Below are 17767 nucleotides of genomic sequence, written 5' to 3'. Positions count from 1 at the left end.
GAAAAGAGCCCAACATGTCCAAAAGCAGGTCAAACACCCTAAATCAGATATTTCCTAAAAAGTCTGTGTCCTCTAGCTTGAGTATGGCATGAATTGAAACTTGTCACACCTTCCTCAGTGTCATGGATATCACATAGTTTTACAATGTGTGTCATACTGAAATACTTTTTTTTTCACAATGGGCTTATGTACATGGGGCTAAAAGAGCATTCATTTGAACTATAAGACACCATGTGTTTAAAACAACAGAAAGAAAAGTTGTATATTATTTTTTAAATGCTTACCAAGGACTGGATAAGCAGAAAAAGAAAATGGATGTATTATAAAATTTCTCAGTGTTTATGCTTTTGTTTTTATTTTATTTTGGGAACAGCTCCCATTAAGCCCACTGTGACCCTGCAGCCATCCTGGACTCAGATATTCAGCGGTGAGACAGTCACTGTCAGATGTGAGATTCAGGGAGGTGGAGGAATTCAGTGGACGTATGAATGGAGTACATTAGGCATGGCAACTGGCTCCGCCTCCTTGTCCTCCGCCTCCTCTGCGCGCTCTCGCTGGTGGGGATACAATTTATGCTGGGGATAACTACTTTGGCACAACACCTGTCAACTTTGTAACAAACAGGCTTATTATAGTTAACGAAAACGAACGAAATAATGAAAACTGAAATTGAAAAACATTTCCATTAACTGAACTAATTAAGAGCTATAATTAAAAGGAAAAAAATGATGATAGCTAAATAAAACGTATTGTGACTTTACAAAACTAAGTAAAACTAACTGAAATTATACATGAAATGACCTTCGTTTTTGTTATTTTATTGAAAAGCCTTGTGGATTGATAGGAAAACTTTTTTCGCTCTAGCAGTTGTCCGATGGGAGCGATATCGGGCAACTGTGGTACGTGCTCACCGCGCTGGTCCGCAAAGTAATGGCAGCGGTCTGCCGAGAAAGCAACAAAATCCCATAAAGGGGTTTTGAGTACGATATCACAGATAGAAGCTGTTAAGGTTTGTGCTCTGTAGTGTGTATGTATATGTCTTTACTCCCAAAAGTCAGTTATGGGAAGTGACGTGTTAAACACATAGCCCAATGGGAAGTGGTGTTGTTCTGTGATGCAATGCGGAAATAAAGTGAAGCGGGTGCTGGCGGGAAGCTCTCTCTCTGCCCGCTCCGAGTTGGACTTCAGAGTGTGTGATCTGCTTATTCCTCCATCAAAGAAATGACATGTTAAGAGAGCGGGTCTGAATACCGCTGCGCAGTCTCATCTGCTAACAGAACCAAGTGTCATGTGGATGATGAAAACATGTACGTAACACTTTTCAAGCGGAAAACCACCAACATTAAAGTCCACCTGAGATGCGCACAACGGCTACACAAACCACTCTAATCCTACTACCAATGACGTTCAGTCAGGGGACACAGGTGAGGCAGTGCCTCCCCTGTCATCATGACAAGCAAAATATTAACAATAATAAGAGAAAATACATTTGTCCACTTGACTGTTTTATAAAACAGTTTTCTGAATTATTTCAACACCCCAATGGTCAAAATCGCGGAATTTAAGCATTGCCTGTTCAAACACATGGAAGAAATGCGGGGGGCGGCGGTGCAGTGCTGTGGCTCACCTCTGGTGGCGCTGTGACACATACAATAAATGAAGCAGGCTGTTGGTGCATGCCCATTGCTCTTTCTTTATATCGCCAATATACATGTTTGATTACACATGTGCTACACATGCTGATGTTCCACAGTCTGTCTAATATACTGAATGAATGTGTGTGACATGTTTATTCTTTGTGATCAATCATAAATACACGGTGAAACTACACAGGGTGGACAATAGAGGACACACGTGGACAACAGAGGGTCATAACCACCTCCAGGGGACTACGCCCACAGGGGTTCAAATATTTCTCCACCATTTGGTTGAGGACTGAAGAAGCCTTTCGGATGAGAGGTGAAACGTCTTCAAGAAACAAAAAGAAGTCCAGTTGCCTTTTTTTAAGCTCTAGAGACCTGGATGACCGAGAATCTACACAGACATACACAGGGTGAGGCAGAAAGTACCGTGCGGCATCGATAGGGGACAGTGCTGAGAAGGATAAGTGCATGGACTTCATCTTCAAACAATAAATAAACCAATAAAGGCAAGATAATGCATGTTTTTAAAATTTATTTCACAAAGAGACCCCCCCCCCCCCCCCAAATAGTTTGACCTTTCATTTAATATTTTGCTTTTTTTTTGCCATCATTGTTGAACATTATGGAGTTGATTAAAGCATTTTTAATCATTAACATAATTAAAATTGAAACATAAGCTTCTATTTTGGGTTCATATGAACATCCAACTCTAGACTGGTCAGTGCCTCACCGGTCACGAACCTCACAGCAAGTCACTGCCTACGATGTAAAATGACGTTCACCTCTGGACAAATGTGACTCAGTGTTGCCAACTTAGCGACTGTGTCGCTAGATTTAGCAGCTTTTCAGACCCCCCTAGCGAGTTTTTTTTTTTTTTTTCCAAAAAGCGACTAGCGACAAATTTAACGAGTTTTCTCAGTGACGTCGGCGACTTTTGGAAAGATTTTTTGTTAACCTTAAATCCTCCGCTATCGCTGTGTTTTGTGTACATACAGCCTTTGTACTGCGTCCATTCAGACCCTTTGGCATCGCCCGGACCCCCAAGAGGACCTGGCTGTTGGTTTGTACCGTAAGTCACGTGACCTTAACAGCAGAAGTAGGTCTGTTCGTGCCCTCGTGATGCAGCCGGAGGATTCGACGCCGCATTGAGCGGGTGAGCCCGTTGCTGTGATACGTCAGCGTATGGATTTACTGAGCTGGCTGAGATCCTGCTGACTGAAGGATGGAAGTTTGTTCATTCAGTCTGTTTCCATGTTTGTTCTCTTACACAGGAGGAAGCACTTTGGTGAGGTCTACTTCACTGCAGACTGACTTTTTAAAGAATCAGTCAGCTGTTTGCTACTTTTGTTCTGTATCTTTTCTGTTTACATTTTAATAGCACAGCTGTGAGTCTTTTGTTATGGAGGAAAAAAATCATTAATTTATTTGAGGAGCATTATTATTTAAATATGCCAGTGGTTTCTTTTTGAGCAATTTCTCATCTACATCTACAGCTGAATGTTAATAAATGTGTCTGTGACATTTGGGACATGTAGCTTTGGCTCTGAAGTGCCTTTTTGTTTATACCTTTGGGAAGAAAAAATATCAAGATATATTTCGTATATCACCATTCAGGTAAAAAATATAGAGATATTATTTCGGTCCATATTCCCCAGCCCTAGTAGTTCTAAACATATTTAGGTTGTTCTTTCTTCATTTTTTGTCTCTCCAAAGATGTTTTTCCTCTCTTCTACAGCCTCAATTGCAACTACATGCAAATAACCAATTATGCAAATTAGGTGATGACACCATTTAGCGACTTCTGGCAACTTTTAGGACAGCCAATAGCTACTCTCCTTGCTGAGGAGTTGGCAACAGTGATGTGACTACTCGTCAGGTCCACGCAGCCCACGATGTTGTGATGAACCTGTTCAGTCCTTGTGCTTTTCCAGCTACTTTTCGCCGCAGTGTTTGAATTTATCAGTGATCACGAATAATAATCAAAACATCAATATTAGGACTCAAATGTCAGCAAATTCCTGGAGGGAAACTGCTGAAACTATCGTAATGGACGTGAGGGAATGAAGAAAGTGAAAAAACAGGGACAAATATTTTTGCAGCCAAAAAAATGAGCACAAAGAGCGAGGACCAAAACTAAGTCTCACCCAGGACCGCATATAAAACACCTGCACATGACCGCAAGGTAATTAACACACACAATCCAGCTACACAAGCATAAATGCGGACACGAGGTTACACACTACTACGTTGTGTACAGAGGCCGAAAAGACCCTGCAAGCCTAATTAGTGGTCATCTAACCAAGCTAGCTCCCAAACAGAAGCAGCATCAGGTGGTGGAGAACATCAGGATGCAGCTGGATTTGAGCTTTGACTCCGTCAAAGAGTTCAGTTTGTTTTTGTCCAATATTCGCTGTGTTCTGATGTTATACACCACATATAGGTGTTGTTAATCTACTGCACTGATGCTGAAGTTTGTTTATTGACTTTTGGAGTTCACGGTTGAGCTCCTCCACCTGGGGCAGGAACTCGTCCCTGAGCCAGTGTGGGCACTCAACCCTTTTCCAGGTGAGGACCATGGCCTCAGACTTGGAGGTGCTGATTCTCATGTCAGCGGCTTCACACATGGCTGCGAACTGTTCCACTGTGAGCTGGAGGCCACCACACGATGAAGCCAACAGGACCGCATCATCTGCAACAAAAAGATGATGGGGTCAAACATGTCAAACAGAGACGAGACTCTGAGGTCACCGAAGCCAAAGCCTTCCGCCACATGGCTACACCTAGAAATTCTGTCCATCAAAATTATGAACAGAATTACAATAACAAATAAATCGCCTATAGAAGCATCACCAAGGGAATTGTTTACCCTGCCTGGGATGGGGCTACTGGGGCTCGAGGGAGAGTGCCTGGTGGCTGGGCATTAGCCTTTGGTGACTGGCCGGGCGCAGCCCGAAAAGAAGACATGGGCCTGCACTCCTGTAGGCCCATGACCCGCAGGAGGCGTCATAGGGGTCAGGCGGTGGCCAAGGGTGGAGGCTTGGGTGGACCAATCCCGGGCTATCGAGACAATGACAAATGAAGGTCTTCTATTCAATAATGAAAGCAGCAAGAAGTGCTTAAAGGAAACACTGGTCTCACTGTCTAATGGCTGCAGGGTTTATTTTTAGCTTTCTGGTTGTTCTCTTTGGTTTGCATTTCAGTCACTTTCTGTCTGGTGGTTTGTTGGCCTCAAATACTATTGTTGATGCTTCTGTGAATGCATGCAAGAGAGATCATTTAATATATGTAGTATAACATGGACAGCAAAGTAATATTAGTGAACAAATATGCTTTGTTTCTCTATTCTTGTTTGTGAAAGTATGCATGCATTTTACAGACATTTCTAATTTAAGTATAGATCTAACTTGGTGGTATTGTGACTTTGTTGTTTCATGACTAGATTATTCATAGATAAAGCTCTTTTCCTTGAAGTTCATGAGAAACGAGGGTAAAAGTGTGTATATAGTGCATATATATTTAGTGCACAGGCTCAGAAGCACAGCAGAGTTTCAGTTATCACCGCTGTTCTCTCCCTTCCTTTATATTCACACAACATGAAGCCAGTGAAACCACAGAGGTGCTGCTGATGACACTCTGTACTATAGTGGCAGCAGCTCAGGTTGTTGAGTCCCCTCATTATTGTCACTTTCATTTAAGATCATAGTGCAGGTCTGCTGAGTAGTTTGTGCTCACAACCCTGATAAACTACCATGAGTATACTTTTATATCACTGCTATCTAATAGATTTTTATACTTTCATGTGTCATTGTGTTGAGTTTTAGTAAATATTTGAATTCTGGTTCCTGTTTATTTAATTCATCTCATACGTGTGATGTTAGCTGCTGTCAGCAGATCAGAGACGTGATGCTGCTTCTCCCATGATGCTTTTCATTTGTTTTGATAAAAAAAAAATATATATATATATATTAAATATGTTTTCTAACCATATAAAAATCAGATTTATATGCATTTAGCAACACTGCAAAGTAATGAATGAACTTTGACCTCCCTGGGTCTGCCTGCCCACCGGATGCTTACAGCTGTTTCCTCTCTGATCAGAAGTGAACAGCAGGTGTTTCTTTGAGCTGTTTCAGTCGTACAGCTTCAGCAGACGTGAACAGAAACTGAACGTGAGTAGATTTTAATCATGTTTATAATTCATTTTGTGACTCCAGTCTTTTATTTTGATTGCATGATGTTGAGGAAATGTTTGGTTAGATTAATATTATTTATGAGTGAAATGCTCCAAATCCTTCTGCAGACGAGACGCTGATTTGTTTTTAAATTCTCTGCTTTAAATATTATTGTAACATTTTCTTCTTTCTGTGCAGTTTACTGTCATCAGACACCATAACTATTTCAGATCCCCACCACCAAACAGCTGTGGGTGATTCCACATTTAATTTTATGCTGTCGCCCCTAAAACGCTGGGTCAGCAGACACAGGATCATAATAAACTCTAGATGATGGACACTGGCTAATTCCTCCAAACCAGACCAGCCCAGTCATTCATTTTCACTGCTTTATTTTTGATTGTTAATATTACACATACTTCTACAGTTTGTCTAATTCTTGTTATTCTGCCAGGCTTGCACACTGTTGCACTCTTGTCTCTCCTACACTGTGACCACAGGAAATAAAATGAACACTAATAGCAGCACCATTTTGTAGTGAAGAACTAGAGACATGTGAAACTGCAGTTTGTGCACATTGGAGCAGAATACTGAGAGTGAGTTTTGAGTATTCTTTAAAATATATTTGTAGTTAATATTGAGAAATTAATTTCTGTAGAAACTTCTTAATATTCAAGTACAATAGAATGAATTATAACCTGTTTTTTCCATCAATAGCTATGGACTGCTTATCTATGTTGTTAATGTTATGTCAATTAGTACAGATGTACAGAAATCCTGCAGTAGTCCAGTTACTGCAAGACCGTTCACATCATCTGCTAACATGGGGCGTGGGGTTGGTATTAACATCTCTGTTACATATAATCTGATTCTCATAAAGTGGAACAGCTGGACTGGTTAGTTTTGGAGGAATTAGCCACTGGCCAGAGTTTGTGATGATCTTGGGTCCATAGACCCAGGCGTTTTAGGTTGGAGTTTGTGTTTTGTTTTCCTTTTTAGTGATTCCTTTGTTACGTGTTCTGTGTCATAGTTTTAGTATTTGGTTCCTGTCTCCCTGTCTTCACTGTGTGCCTCCTCATGTGTCAAGTCTGCGTTTCTGTGTTCCTGTTTGTTCACTTCCTGCTTTATTTTCCTCGTGTCCTGTTCTCTGTGTGTTGTGTTGAGTTTTCCACCTGTTCTCTCCAGCTGTTTCCTGGTGTTCCTCATCATTCCCTGTGTATATATACTGTCTGCATTTCCCTCTGTTCTTCGTTGCATCTTTCCTCATGGAGGTTTGGATTTTTGTTCCAGTTTTCACTGTCTGCCTGTCAGCTTATATTTTGTTAACGTGCTCCTTGCCTCTGCATTGTGTTTCGGATTATTTAGCAATAAAGCCTCTTTCCGAACTCAGTTTTGCCTTCGCAGCCCTGCCTTTGGGTCCACTCTGCCTGCCACATGCTCACACATGACAGTTTCCCCAGCAGAAGACCATGAAAATAGATGGGAAAAAAAAAATCAGATATCAAGATCAGAGACCAACAGAGAGACAAACTATAGCTGTGAAATCACCTTACATGTTTTCAAACGGCTGTACTGATGAAAAAGCGAATTACTTTCTAGTTTCTTAGTAAATCTGTGAGAAAATTCAGTTTGATTGTTAAGCTGAATCAGGTCTGAGGTAAAAAAGTAACTACAGTCATATTGTTCAGCGTTTAATCAGATGATGAATTTAATGACATATTTTTTGTGTTAGTTTGTGAAACAAAGAACTCTCTAGCTTCAGTTTAACCACAGAGTTGTTTCCTGTTTGAGTTCACAACAAAATTCCACCACAAGATATTATTTACAGATCTGTGCTGAGAGCGAGCTGTAAGATAAAACAAAATTAGTTTTTATAAAACATGAAGAAAAAAACTTTATCCTATGAAATTCTTATGAATTAAACAAATACTTTATTGAAAATAAAGGCACCAAAGTTGAAACTCAACACAACTGATGTGAATACAACTGTGATCACTGAAGCACCAGATAGAAAACCCATGATCATTAACATCAGAGGTGGGAAATAATGAAGTACAAATACTTGGTTGCTGTACTTGAGTAAATTTTTCAGTTATCTGTACTTGAGTATTTATTTTTCTGACTAATTTTGACTTATACTCCCTTCATTTTTACACAATATCTGTACTTTCTACATTCTTACATTTTCAAACAGACTCGTTACATTAGGTTTAACTAATCTGAGAGAAGTTTGCATTTCTTTTTTTTTTTTTTTTTTTTTTTTTTTTATCCTGTCATGTCTGGCATCTTTCACAATCGGAATGATGATCCGAATGCACTGATGTACCAAACATATTTGCTTTGACAAGAACAGCTCTATATGTTTCCTATAGGCTCTTCTTGTTAATGTTTGCAATTTTATTTTTATTTATTTATCTTTTTATTTAGTTATTCATGCCAAGTCTGACAGGCAACAAGGAAGGGGCAAGAACAAGAGGTGGGGGGGGAGAAAAGGGGGGGGGGGGGGGGGGGGGGGGGGGGAAGGAAGAAAGGAGATAGAAAAAAAATAAAAAAATAAAAAAATAAAAGGGGTTGATATACTCACACACACACACACACACACACATCCATACACACACCCATATGCACCCACATATACACACACACACACACACACACACACACACACACACACACACAAGTTTATTGTTTGTAGTAATGTGTGTGTATGCGCCTTTGTCATGCAATGTATTCGATAATGAGGGCGAGAAACTGCAACCATGCCCCCCGCGATCCAGAGGCAGATAGGGAAGGACCCAGGGGACCCAGGCCATCCACAGCACAGGAGCTCAGAGGACTTGGGGCCACACATCCCGATGGCAACCGCGTACACTCCCCAGAAGAGGAAGGAGGGAGGCTACAGACGGAACCCCCACAATCCAGGGGCTAGAGTCCAGAGAGCCAGAGACGACGGGCAGCCCACCCCCCCCGGCAGGCCGGCACCCCCAGCACGAGCCAGGCATGTGGCCCCCGAGGCCCCAAGCGCCCGAGAGCAGCCCGACACCCGGCAGAGCCCCCCCACGCGCCAAAGAGGCCCAAGCCACCCCCAGGCCACGGCCGCCAAGGGAGCAGGCCAAAAACCATGCCGAGACATCCGGCCACACATCCCGGGACCCACGGGCACCCACACCCCAGGGGCGGCAGTGACGACCAGTGGGGAGCAGCGTGGAGCGGTAGGGAGGGGTAACTCCCACCCTCCCTGTCCCACAGGTGCCAAGGCTTGGCAAGCCACCAACCCAGGCCCAGCTGTCCACACACACACACTCTCACAAGCACGCACGTACACACACACACACACGTACCAGTCATTCCCTCATGTACACACACGCACATACACACGCACGCACATTCGCATGCACCAGTCACACACTCATGCATACACACTCACACTCACACTCACACGCACATACACACACACACACGTACCAGTCGTTCCCTCATGTACACACATGCACATACACACGCACGCACATTCGCATGCACCAGTCACACACTCATGCATACGCACATGTAACATACATGGACACCTAATGTGGGAGAGCGGGTACCAGCACCAAGCCAGCGGCAACCCAGGGAAGCAGCCAACCCAGCCCCGAACAATGAGCCAGTCCCCATCCCAGGCAGGGTGCATGGAACCGGGGTGTGAGAAGGCCCGCCCGCCCCCTCCTCCCACTCAGCGTGTTGGGGGGGTGATGTGAGTGTATGTACTGAGAAGAATTTGTATGGCTGTGTGAAAACTACAGTGCTTTTAAAATTGGAGGGACAGATGTAATATGAGCACTGAATAACAGCGCCCATCCACACTGTCCCCCCAAGGCCCTCAGTGTCTAAAATGTAAATAAAATTGAGGTGCAGGCAGCAGTGAACAGACAAGTGGGGCCACCTCAGCAGTGCCACCCACTAACCACTGTGTGACACACCTGCCCCCCAAGGCCCTATATGTACTATGATGTGTTGTGAGCTGTATAATGCAATTAAAAAAGGGGGAGTGGGACATCACGCAGCACAGCGAGCAGAGCCGAGGTGATGGCCCTACTCACTGCAGCACGAGCCCCCCTCCCCCGAGAACCTATGTGTGCATAATGTGATGTTAAACTGAGTGGGAGGAGGGGAGGGGCCAGGATAAATATGACCGGGAGGCAGAGGACTACCCCCCGGAGGAAGAGAGCCAGCTAGCTACTGGCTCACTAGGCACCCCAGTTCCCTACACCCCCCCGCAGCCCAGGGAAGGCAGGTCCAGGGCCTGAAGTGACCGCACCCCCAGGACGCCACCGTACTCCAGGCCGGCACCCACTGCCCCCACTGCGAACAGGACACAACACACACCCCACATGCATACAAAAGACAACAAATATCGCACACACACACACACACACACACGCACGTACGCACACATACACACGCACGCACACACACGCACACACACACAGACACACACCCCCACACACATACTCACACATACACACACACGCACACAGTGGTCCTGAGTCAGAACCAACTGGCCCCGTGTGGGGCAACTGCTGCTCCCTCACCTGAGCGCCCCACCACCCCATGGGGGAGGGCACCCAGAATCCCGGAATGCCAGCCAGACACCCCGACACAGCCAACCCACCCCACACGGCGGCGCGCCCAAGGGGGCACAGACCCCTCCAGCGCAGGGAGGGGCCCAGCCAGGAAACGGGCAACCCCGGGCACCAGGGCCCCGACCCCCGCACCCCGGCCCCCACAGAGGAAGCCGGCCACCCGGACGGGGCCAGCACCGCCACCACGGGACCCCGAGCCCCACACCCCACGACCATAAGAGCACCATCCAAGTCCCCACCACCAACAACCAGGGCCCGGACACAGAAACCACAAAACGGTAGCCACCGCCTCCAGGCCAGAGCCATCAGACACCCAGGTCCCCCCGGCCCACCCCCAGCCACCTACCGGGTGCGCCATGAAACTAGACCACAGCTCGTCACCCCCATCATGCGATGGAGCTGATCAGTGGGGACCAGAGAGATTCAAATTTTGCCAGTTGATTTTTAGAGGTGGCAGACATTCTTTCCAAACTAATGTGGTCTAAAAGTAGATTCTTATAGTGAGTAACGCATAAATCATTTTTTGATTTCCAATTCATGAGGATAGTTTTCTTAGCGATGCATAAGGTAGTAAGAACTATGTGTGATATATTTGTTTCCATGTTTAATTCACTTAAATCACCTAGAATGCACAGTTTTGGTGATGTTGGGATATCGCAATTAAAACATGTGGATAATTCCTTACATATCCTCTGCCAGAACCTCTGAACAGGTGTACAAGACCAAACTGCATGCATATAGTTTTCAGTATGGTTGCCTGAACAGTGGGTGCATATATTTGTGTCTCTGAGGCCCATTTGGAACATCCTGTGTCCTGTATAATGTATTCTATGGAGAGTTTTGTATTGTATAAGTTGTAAATTCGGACTTTTAGTCATTTTGAAAGTGTTTAAACATATCTGTGTCCAGAAGTTTTCCTCTGGGTTAATGGAAAGATCTCGCTCCCATTTTGTAGTTGGGAGGGATATTGAATCATTAATTTTTAATAATAACTTATATATTTTTGATAATAATTTAGGGGTATAAAGATTTAGAAATTCTGTTACCAGTACAGGGGTTTCTAATTTTAAATTATTTAAATTAAACCTTGCCTGTATGATAGACCTCAACTGCTGGTATTCGAGAAATTTGCTATTGCTAATTTCATATTTGGAAATAAGTTCTTCAAATGAAATAAAGGTCCCATCGTGAATAACATGTTCTAAATTCTTTATTCCTTTCTCTTGCCATGTTGAGAAGTTCAGTACTGTCTTTTTCTGACATATATCTGGATTGTTCCAAATGGGTGTCAGTTCACATGGGATAAGTGAAGACTTTGTTATCTTTAAGAATTCCCACCAGGCTGTCAGAGAGGTGTTTATGTTAAGACTTTTAAAACCGCTATGATGTTTAATACTGACGCTAATGAAAGGTAAGTCAGAGATTTTCACTTTTCCACAGAGTGTTTGTTCTAAATCCAGCCATGGGCTGTCTAAAGGGCTTGATTTGATCCATCTTGAAATATACTGTAATCTATTGGGTAAGAAATAGTGATAAAAGTTTGGGAGTTCTAGACCACCACTGCATTTTAGCTTTTGTAAAGTTTTTAAACTTATTCTTGAGGTTTTATTTTTCCACAAAAATTTTGAAATGTTTGAGTCCAGAGATTTAAACCAGGCAACAGAAGGTTTATTAGGGATCAGTGAAAACAAATAATTGATTTTAGGCAAAATCATCATTTTTACTGTGGCAACTCTCCCCATGATAGATATAGGTAGAGAGTTCCAACGTGTGACATCATCCTCTACTGTTTTTAATAGAGGAATATGATTCAACCGTACCAGGTCTGACAGCCTGGGGGAAAAATTAACACCTAAATATTTAATATTGCCAGATTGTAGTGAGGTGGTCGTGGTGTTCTGAAAATTACAATTTAGAGGTAAAACGTTTGATTTACTACAATTGATGGAGTAGTCTGATATAGATGAGAACTTATCTATAAGTGTGATTGTTTTTAGAAGAGAAGTTTGTGAGTTCTCAAGGAAAAGTAATACATCATCAGCAGAAAGGCTTATCTTATGGTCTGTGTTTTCAGTTTGAATTCCTTTAATATCTACATTTTGTCGGATTGTTGCTGCTAGTGGTTCAATGAAAATGACAAAGAGTGAAGGAGAAAGTGGGCAGCCCTGTCTGGTGCCTCTCTGCAGACTGAAGCTTTGGGAAATAAGATCATTTGTTCTAACACGTGCATTTGGAGAGCTGTATAATGTTCTGATCCAGTTTTTGAAGGATGAACCAAATCCAAATTTGTGTAGAACTGCTAACAGAAATTTCCAATTTACCCTATCAAATGCCTTCTCTGCATCTAAAGAGACAACTGTGGTTTCTAATTTATTAATAGAACAGTAATGTATTATATTTATCAGTCTGCGTGTATTATTGGCAGAGTGCCGACCCTTGATAAAACCTGTTTGGTCTGGATGTATAATAGATGGAGTGATTTTTTCTAACCTTCTGGCAAGGACTTTGCAAATTATTTTAAGGTCTACATTAATCAGAGAGATTGGCCTGTAGCTGGATGGGAGTGTGGGGTCTTTGCCTGGTTTAAGAAGTAGACTAATGTTAGCAGAGTTCATGTTTGGAGAGACCGTATGATTGCTCTGAATCTGAGCCACCATTCTGAGAAAAGAGGGTCTTAGCACAGACCAAAATTCTTTATAAAACTCTGCTGGAAAACCATCTGGGCCTGGGGCTTTATTATTTGGGAGATGCTGTATTGCTTCGTAAAATTCAGATGATGAAAGAGGCGAATCAAGAGTCGCGGCCTGTTCATCATTTAGTTTAGGTAGATTAATGTTATTAAGATATTCTTCAATTTCAGCATCAGATGGATTAATCTGCGATGAGTATAAGGCTTCATAAAAGTCTCTAAAAGAGTTATTTATTTGTTGTGGGTCGTGGGTAATATTACCAGTTGAGTCTTTAATAGAATAAATGGCTGTTTTTTCTTTATTTAGTTTTAACTGGTTAGCCAAAAATTTTCCAGATTTATTTCCATGTTCGAAGTTTTCTAAACGCAACCTCTGCAACATGAATTGTGTCCTTTTATCAATTATTTCATTTAACTCCAGTTTTAGTTTCCTCATGTTGTTAATTATATGTTCTTGTGGTGAAGCAGCATAGGCAGTTTCTAAAGATTTAATTTTCTGTTCTAATTCTAACACAAGTGTTTTTTCTTTATTTTTCTTATGCGAGCAGTAAGATATTATTTTGCCCCTCATTACTGCTTTTCCTGCTTCCCAAAGAACACATGGTGATATTCCAGGTTGATCATTATTTTCTAAATATGCTGACCACTCCTTTTTGAAATAATTAATGAAATCTTGTTCTTTAAGTAATGATGTATTAAATCTCCAGTTCCTGATTGGTGGTGTGACTCTTTTCTGTGTCAGAGACATAGACACCGGTGCATGATCACTGATAGAGATAGGGTGAATCTGAGTGTCTGTGATATCCATCATCATGGAGCTGCTAACTAAAAAGTAATCTAAGCGGGAGTGAGACTTGTGTACTGGTGAGAAAAAACTATAATCTTTCAGAGTGGGGTGATGTGAACGCCAAGCATCGCAAAGACCAAAATCCTTCATGTACTGTTTAAGAATGTCTGCAGACTGCCAGTTCCTCTGACTCACTGCTGTACTGAGCCTGTCAATATCTGCATTAAGTACCAGGTTGAAGTCTCCTCCTATTATAAGTGTGGTGTCAGAGTGATCGGACAGTAAAGTGAAGAAGGTATGAAAGAAGGAGGGGTCATCAACATTTGGCCCATATATACTAGCAATGCATAAATCTATATTTTGAATAGTTAAATTGAGTATTATAAATCTACCTTCTGGGTCTGATGTAGTATTTCTAATGATGCAGTTTATCTTTTTGTTAATCAATATGGCTACACCTCTTTGTTTGGAGTTGTAGCAGGCTGAGTACATGTGAGGGAACTGTGGAGAGGAGAGTGTGTGCGCAGATGTTCTGGACACATGTGTCTCCTGTAGAAACACAACGTCAGCCTGTAAATCATTTAACCGATTAATAATTTTCACTCTCTTTTCCCTTGAACCAACTCCGCGTACATTCCATGAGACAAACTTGAGTGTGCTCATGTTTAGATTAACAGGTGAAGTGTTGTGTGTTTACTAAAGATGTGTGCGCGCGTCCTCACATGTGTCCTCCATGACCTTGTGTGCGCATGTGTACGTGTCCTGCATGACTGTGTATCCTGTATGGCAGTGTGTGTGTGCTGTATGTCCGCGTGGCAAACATGTTGGGTGCAAAAAAAGAAGAAGAAAAAGGAGTGTAAAGTGAGAGAGAAATGAAACAGTGCAAACACCAAAGAGCCAAGCATAAAAAAAGAAAAAAAAACAACATGATAACAAAACAAAGAGCTGTGCATTAATTGTTATATACAGACCTGTAAACCGGCCGCGGTTTAAGTTTATCTCTTATCTAATCAATTACATGCTTTAAATTAACATGAAGTTGCTCCTAATAAAGCCATGGGGTAACCTCCCGGTCCCTGTACAGCTGACCGTTAACATAAAGCTTATCTACAGCTACCGTAGCTCTGACGCCCTCAGTGATGTATTTCTTCCTTATTGGAAATAATACTCGCCTCCGATCGAGAATCTCTTTTGGAAATTGTTCATTAACACTGTAGTGTGTTCCACGCAGCTCTCTGCCCCGACTCCTGACCTGCTCTTTTTGCTTGTAATGTTCAAATTTAGCTACAATTGGCCGAGGCCGTTTGTTATCGGGCTTCTTACCTCCGAGCCGGTGAACACGATGGAAAGTTATATTTTTTACCGCTTCACTCGGGAGTTTCAGCTGATGCTGGAGGAATTCGCGAACCGAGGCTTCGGCATCCTCCTCTGCTTGCTCTGGGATCCCGGAGAAGACGAGGTTGTCCCGCATGCTCCGAGCCTGGATGTCCAGAATGGTCTCCCTCATTTTCTTGTTTTCCCCGGTCAGCTGTGTCATCCCATCGGTGAGTTGTTTCACGGTATCCCTCAGCGTTTGGTTCTCGACAGCAAGCGACGCCACCTGCTCTTGGCTAAACTCCAACGACACCCTCAGTTGTTGGAATTCCTTGTGTAGAACCTCCACTAAGGCAAGTCGGGCATCTAGGCTAGTTAGCTTCTTGTCGATGGAGTCCAGGACATCAGTGAAGCTTTTCTCTGGGGATAATGTGGATGTGCTTGTTGAGCACTCGGAACGAGTGCGTTTAGAAGTTGGTGTGGCCGTGGTAGCAGGATTTTTTTGTGGTTTGCCCATCACGAAGTTGACAAAGCACTCGTCGACGTAGCTCTCCAGGCTGTACAATGTTTCCTCGTCCAGTTTGTTATATTGAAAGAATTAATAGGCAGAGGTTAGTATTAGGAATAATTCTATTTTGGTATAAATATATTGGTTTGATTTACCTGAGTTGCACCGGTTTGTTTACTATACCGCCATATTACTTACGCACAGCTCTCGCGTGATCTCAGCAGTGACGCATCTCACAGACGACAGGCATGTGAACTTGAGTCTTGAACCTCGAGAAGTTTGCATTTCTGGTCACTGCGCCCACAAACATCAAACAATCTGAGCCTAAATATCAGAACAATAACACATAAGAAATGATCCATCCTCCATCACCATACAAACAGATTAAAGAGGCAAAACTGTATAATTTATGTATCATTTATAGAGCTATAATCAGGGGTTACAGGGGGAAGGACTAAGAGCAGATGTGCTCGTTGTACTTCCAGCATCTTAGCTAGTGCTACTGAAGAGGAGCGAAAATAAAGGGAGTAACATGTGGCAGGTAATTTTAAATGCAACGTTTCTGAATGCTCAACAAATATCAGCAAAAACACACAAAGTGTGTGGAGTTTGTCACACAGTGTGTCTAATAGCTGAAAGAAGAGCTGCTGTATTTCAGGGAGAGAAAAGAGAGAGAAGTTCACTCAGAGATGTAAGAAAGAGGAAGAAGAGAGGTTAGATTTAAAGGGAAGGACTGCAAAACAAACAGGTACACTAACTTTGTGTAATTCAATGATTGTATGAAAATACTGCAGTTTAGTGGAGGATAAACAGGTCAGCGTGTTGTACTGTATTTACAGTAAAGCTCTGTGTTGACGGTCAGAGTTACAGGTTACATCAGTGCAGCAGAGATGAGTTTGAATCAAAGCTGCTGATGCTGAGATTCATTCACTGAATCCAACATTTCTAAAACCAGATACTTTTACTTTCTTACTTTGAGTACATTTCAGAGTCTGTACTTTTTTACTTTTAGTTAGGTAAAGGAGTTGAACCAGTACTTTTACCAAAGTATTTTTTAACACAAGTACTTGTACTTCTACTTAAGTACAGAATGTCTGTACTTCTGCCACCTCTGATTAACATAAAACTGACTACACACATTAAAAGAGTGACTTCTCTTTCTTCAAAGTAGAACACTTTGAGATCAGCTGTGGGTCAGAGGTCACAGGGCTGGATGAGATGATGGGACACACTTTGCTGCTGTTATTCTGTGAGTACATTGATTTCCTCTATTTGAGTGTCACTGATTAAGGAAAACATATTTCTGCTGTTTATCTCAGAGATTGATTAGATCTAATTGGTGATTTTCTTTTTTTTTTCTTTTTGTTTAATATTAAATAAAGATGATTGTTAAAACAAAATACTATGTGGTTCTTTGATTCAGTTTAAATGCTACTGCACCTTTACACAAATCAAACTAGTGTTTATGATTTTTTTAAGTTATGTTAATGCTTTTTTCATATTCAATGTAATTTTTTTTTTTTTAGTTTCTTCTTAATGTTTTTGTCATGTTTCCAGCCTGTTTAGCAGCTCATATGAGTTAAAAATGCTGATGGGCAAGAACTGTGCCATCTGAAATCACCTTTTTTGTTTTGATGATTTAGGTTTTCTGTCACTTTGATAATTTGTTGATCTTTAATGTTTGTTTTAGTGCTCAGCACACTCTTCTCTGCAAACGCAGGAGGTGAGAAATTGTTTTCTTTGCTTCCCATTTATGTCATGTGTGTATCTTTTTTCCAACTCTTGTATAACTCTTTGTGTGTGTGTTTACATTTGATATAATTGTACCATTTTTATTCATTTTATAATGTATGTAACATTTAATTTAATGTATATACTCATATTTTAGGATGAATAGCAAGACGGTGATCGTACCCATGAGGCTGATTGTGTGTTTATTGTAGAGTTTGTTGCCTTCATGTGGTTCAGTTTTCTTTTGATCGTCTTAACAGACTGAGATGTTATCCAGCAGAAACCACTGACACAACAACAG

The sequence above is a fragment of the Archocentrus centrarchus genome, chromosome 18 (genome assembly GCF_007364275.1).
Source record: "Archocentrus centrarchus isolate MPI-CPG fArcCen1 chromosome 18, fArcCen1, whole genome shotgun sequence".
In the NCBI taxonomy this organism is placed as follows: Eukaryota; Metazoa; Chordata; class Actinopteri; order Cichliformes; family Cichlidae; genus Archocentrus; species Archocentrus centrarchus.
The sequence above is the reverse complement of the archived record's forward strand: the minus strand, read 5'-3'. Positions refer to the sequence as shown.